Genomic DNA, 6,000 nt, shown 5'->3' with positions numbered 1-6,000 from the left:
TCGTTTTCCTCTTGCTACCCTTTCTCTACAGGTGTTTTAAGTTTAACTGAGATGATCCAAAACTTTTTGTTGTTGTTGTTCTCGAACTTTTGCAGGTATCACTTCACCTCTTAGATTTATGCCTTTCAAGATCATATTTTACCTCAGATTATTTTCACTTACTTAACTTTGCATTTCCTAGTGTCCTTATCTTCCTCCCTCAGACCAGTTACCAATTTCCTGTCTTGGGTTTTTTTTGTTGTTGTTTTTTTTCCTGTGAGATAAGTTTCCTAATTATTATTATTTGTTTACATTTTTATAAGATTTTATTTATTTATTTGTCAGAGAGAGATAGAGCACAAGCAGGGGGAGCATCAGGCAGTGGAGAAGCAGGCTTCCTGCTGAGCAAAGAGCCTGATGTGGGACTTGATTCCAGAACCCTGGGATGATGACCTGAGCCGAAGGCATATGCTTAACTGACTAAACCACCCAGGTGCCCCCTCCTTCCCAATTATTTGGGCTCAAACAAGGTTAGCCTTCATTCCTTTTTCCTTTGTCACCAATCCAATGAGTTGTAAAGTTCCTAACTAACCCCTTTTAAATAAACTAATTCAAGTACGTGGCATCATATCAATAGAAAACAACTTCTGAGAAGCAGTAGTTTTCTGCCTCTCCCTTTCCCACCTGCACTTCCATTCTCAGAGGAAATACACTTTAACTGTATTTTGTTCTCCTAGTGGTCTCTTTGAAAAACTGTAGATGATGTACTTACACTTGTATTTATTAATTGATCAAACAACTTCATGGCTGTTGACTCCCAATATAAAAGATAAATCTTTTGGTTTTTTTTTTTTTTAACCCTTCCTCTTTTTTTTTTTTTTTTAAAGATTTTATTTATTTATTTGACAGAGAGATCACAAGCAGGCAGAGAGGCAGGCAGAGAGAGAACCTTCCTCTTCTTTTGATGTTCTGATATTTATATGTGTGACTTTAATTCCTTTTTTTTATTTAACCCATCTAAGCATCTGTTTCTTGTCCTTTAACTCTTTATATTATTTTTTGATCTCCTCTTTGTAAAATGAGACTATCCTTTCTCTACAACCATTTTCAAGTTTTGTATTTATCTCTAAAAGTTTATAATCAACAAATATTGCCTACACTATTATAACCTTATTATAGATATATCCAGAAGTTGGCCCCCATTGCATTTCTTTCTCCCTAGATTCAATGTCATTATCCCCATCTGTATGTGTCTTTATATTTAAAGGAGTTTTTTTGTAGACAATATATAATTGGGTCTTGTTTTTTAATCCACAGTGAAAATCTCTATCTTAAAATTGGTTTATTTAGGCCATTGGTGTTCAAAGTGATTATATATATTTGGATCAATATGTCCCATATTAGCTAGCTCTTTGAATTACTGTTCTTTCCCTTTATTCTCATTATTGTCTTCCACTCCATTTTCTACCTTTTGTCATTTTAACTGAGCATTTAATTAAATTTTATTTTCTCTCCTTTCTTAGTATATCAGTTACATATCTTTTCTTTTTTCTCTTTTTCTCCCTCTCTCCCATCCCTCCCTTCTTCCCTTCCTCCCTTCCTTCCTTCCTTCCTCTTTTATTTTTAGTAGTTGCCCTAGAGTTTGCAATAAACATTTACAATTAATCCATGTCTCAAATAATACTCATTGCTTCATGGATAGTATATTTTATAACAAAAAAATAATCCTAATTCCTCTCTCCCATCCTTTGTATCATTGCTGTCATTCATTTCACTTGTTTATAAGCAGACATAAGCATGCATACAATATATACATAAATGTACATGACTGAATATATTGTTGCTATTGTTTTTTTTTAAGGAAACTGTTATCTGTTAGATCAATTAAAAATAAAAATTTTTATTTTACTTTATTTGTTCTCTGATGCTCTTCCTTTTTTATGCGGACCTGAATTTCTGACACATGATTTTCTTTCTCTCTGAAGAAATTTTTTTTTTTAAAGATTTTATTTATTTATTTGACAGACAGAGATCACAAGTAGGCAGAGAGGCAGGCAGAGAGAGAGGAGGAAGCAGGCTCCCCGCTGAGCAGAGAGCCCAATGCGGGGTTCGATCCCAGGACCCTGGGATCATGACCTGAGCTGAAGGCAGAGCCTTTAACCCACTGAGCCACCCAGGTGCCCCATGAAGAAATTTTTGTTAAAACATTTCTTTCAAGGCAGGTCTACTATCAACAAATGACATTGTTTTTTTGTCTGAGAAAGTCTTTATTTATCCTTCATTTTTGAAGGATAATTTCACAAAGTACAGAATTCTAGATTGATTATTCTTTTCTCTCAACACTTTAAATATTTCCCTTTACTCTTTTCTTTCTTGCATGGTTTTCGAGAAGTAGGATATAATTCTTATCTTTGTTTTTCTATAGGTAAGGCTTTATTTCCCTCTGGATTCTTTCAGGACTTTATCTTTCATTTTCTGTTGTTTGAATATGATATACTTGAGTGTAGTTTTGTTTTTGCTTTTGGCATTTGTCCTACTTGCAGTTCTCTAATATTCCTGGGTCTGTGGTATGATGTTTGACATTTATTTTGGGGAAATTTTTAGTCATTCTGTTTCAAATATTTCTTCAATTTCTTTCTCTTGTATTCCCATTATGCATACACACACCTTTTGTAATTGTCCCATGGTCCTTGGATATTATATTCTGATTATTTCAGTCTTTGTTTTCTTTGTCTTTTAGTTTTTGAGGTTTTTATTTGTATATGTTCAAGCTCAGAGATTATTTTCTCAGTCATGTCCAGTATACTAATTAGGCCATCAAATACATTCTTCATCTGTTACAGTGTTTTTGATCTCTAGCATTTCTTTGGGTTCCTTCTTAAAATTTCATGTATCTTCTTACATTGCCCATCTTGCATGCTTTTTTTTAATCCATTAGCGTCCTTAGCATAGTAATTGTAGCTGTTTTAAATTCCTGTTTTGATAATTAATTCTGACATCTTGACATGTCTGTTTCTCATGTTGGCTCTGTCTCTTCAAACTGTATTTTTAGCCAGGCATGATGTACCCGGTAAAGGGATTTGCTATTAAATAGGCCTTTAGTAATGTGATAAGGTATAGAGTCAGGGGAGTCATTCTATAGTCTTAGGATAATTTCAGTCTTTCATTGAGACTGTGCCTCTGGAATGTGAACTTTACCAATGTGTCTCTCTTTTTCCCCTACCTTAGGTAGAACAGGATGGCTTGAGTATTCTGGTTATGGGTATTTCCCTTCTCCCTCATAGACAGATAGAGAGAATTGGAGCTGGATATTTCCTTTCTCTCATTTGGAAGGCTGGGTCTGGTTGGTGTTATGTATTTCTCTTCTTCCAGGACAGTTAGGCTCTGATAAAACTCTAGCAAGTTAGACTCTGGTTAAATAATTTCTCCTGAGAGCAGACCTTATATTTTGGGGTTTTATTTGTTTTTAAGTTTTTATTAAATTACAGTTAGTTAACATACAGTATAATATTAGTTTCAAGTGTACAATATAGTGATTCAACTCTTCCATAAAATACCTGGTGGTCATCACAAAATGTGTACTCCTTAATCCCCATCACCCATTTAACCCATCCCCTCTCACACGCCTTTCCTCTGGTAACCATCAGTTTGTTCTGTATAGTTAAGAGTCTGTTTTTCTGGGGGCTCCTGGTGGCTCAGTTGGTTGAACGTCTGTCTTCGGTTTCGGTCATAATCTCCAGGTACTGGGATCGAGCCCCACATTGGGGAATCCCTGCTCATCGGGGAGCCTGCTTCTCATTCTCCCTCTGCTGCTCCCTCAGCTTATGGTCACTTGCTTCCTTTCTCTCTCTGTTAAAAAAAAAAAAAGTCTGTTTTTCTGTCTTGCCTCTTTTTCTCTTTGCTCACTTGTTTTGTTTCTTAAATTCCACATATGAGTGAAATCGTATGGTATTTGTCTTTCTCTAACTGACTTATTTCACTTGGATTAATACTTACTATTTCCATCCACATAGTTGTAAAGGGCAAGATTTCATTCTTTTTGAAGGCTGAGTAATATTTCATATTTCTTGTGTGTGTATACACACACACACACAGACACATGGACACACATATCACATCTTCTTTATCCTTTCAACAATTGATGAACACTTTGGTTGCTTCTATAATTTGGCTATTGTAGATAATGCTGCTATAGACATCAAAGTGCATGTATCCCTTTGATTCAGTATTTTTGTATTCTTTAGGTAAAATATCTAGTGCTATTGTCAGATCATAGGTTAGTTCTATTTTTAACTTTTTGAGGAAACTCCGTACTATTTTTCAGAGTGGCTGCACCAGTTTGCATTCCCACCAACCATGCAGAAAGGTTTCCCTTTCTCCGCATTCTCACCAATACCTGTTGTTTCTTGTGATGTTAATTTTAGCCATTCTGACAGGTGTGAGGTGATAGCTCATTGTAGTTTTGATTTGCATTTCCCTGATGATCAGTGATGTTGAGCATCTTTTCATGTATCTGTTAGCCATCTGTATTTCTTCTTCGGAAAAATATCTGTTCATGTCTTCTGCCCATTATTTAATTGGATTATTTGTCTTCTGGGTGTTCAGTTTGATAAGTTCTTTATAGATTTTTGGATATTAACTTGTTATCAGATATGCCATTTTCAAATATCTCTGCCATTCCATAGGTTGCCTCCTCATTTAATTGATTGTTTCCTTTGCTCTGAAAGCTTTTTATTTTGATCAAGTTCCAATAGTTTATTTTCACTTTTGTTTCCCTTGCCTCAGGAGACTTATGTAAAAGGAGGCTGCTACAGCTGATCTCAAAAAGGTTACTACCAGTGTTCTCCTGTCTTTCATCCATTTTTAATTTGTTTTTGTTTATGGTATAAGAAAGTGGTCCAGTTTCATTTTTCTGAATGTTGTTGTCCAGTTTTCCCAACACCATTTGTTGAAGAGACTGTCTTTTTCCACTGGATGTTCTTTCCTGCTTTGTTGAAGATTAGTTATCACATAGTTGTGGGTCCATTTCTGAGTTTTCTATTCTGTTCTGTTATCTATGTGTCCTTTTTTTGCATCAGTACCATATTGTCTTGATGACTACAGCTTTGTAATATAGCTTGAAGTCTGGAATCACGATGCCTCCAGCTTTGCTTTTCTTTTTCAAGATTCCTTCAGCTATTCAGGGTCATTTGTGGTTCCATACAAATTTTAGGGTTGCTTGTTCTAGCTTTGTGAGAAATGCTGGTATTGTTTTGATAGGGATTGTGTTAAATGTATAGATTGCCTTGGAGAGCATAGACATTTTCACAATACTTGTTTTTCTGATCCATGAGCACGGAATGTCTTTCCATTTCTTTGTGTCCTCTTCAATTTCTTTCATAAATGTATAGTTTTCGGAGGACAGATCTTTTACCTCTTTGGTTAAGTTTATTCCTAGGTATCTTATAGTTTTGGGTGCAATTGTAAATGGGATTGATTCCTTAATTTTTTCCCTGCTGCCTCCCTATCAGTGTAGAGAAATGCAACAGATTCCTGTACATCAATTTTATATCCTGTGACTTTGCTGAATTCATGTATCAGTTCTAGCAATTTTTTGGTGGAGTCTTTTGGGTTTTGTACATAGAGTATCATGTTGTCTGCAAATGGTGAAAGTTTGAGTTCTTCCTCGGCAATTTGGATGCCTTTTGTTTCTTTGTGTTGTCTGATGGCTGTGTCCAGGGCTTCCCATACCATGTTAAATAACAGTGATGAGAGTAGACATCCCTGTCTTTTTCTTGACCATAGGAGAAAAGCTCTCAGTTTTTCCCCATTGAGGGTGGTATTAGCTGTGAGTTTTTCATATATGACCTTTATGATGTTAAGGTATGTTCCATCTATACCTAATTTGTTGAGGGTTTTTTTTTTTTCATGAATCGATGTCATATTTTGTCAAATGCTTTTACTGCATCTCTTGAAATGATCATAATGTTCATATCCTTTCTATTATTAATGTGGTATATCATGTTGATTCATTTGTGAATA

The sequence above is a fragment of the Enhydra lutris genome, unplaced genomic scaffold (assembly GCF_002288905.1).
Source record: "Enhydra lutris kenyoni isolate GAN:26980312 unplaced genomic scaffold, ASM228890v2 scaffoldscaffold2, whole genome shotgun sequence".
Taxonomy (NCBI): Eukaryota; Metazoa; Chordata; class Mammalia; order Carnivora; family Mustelidae; genus Enhydra; species Enhydra lutris.
Note: the sequence above shows the minus strand (reverse complement) of the source record.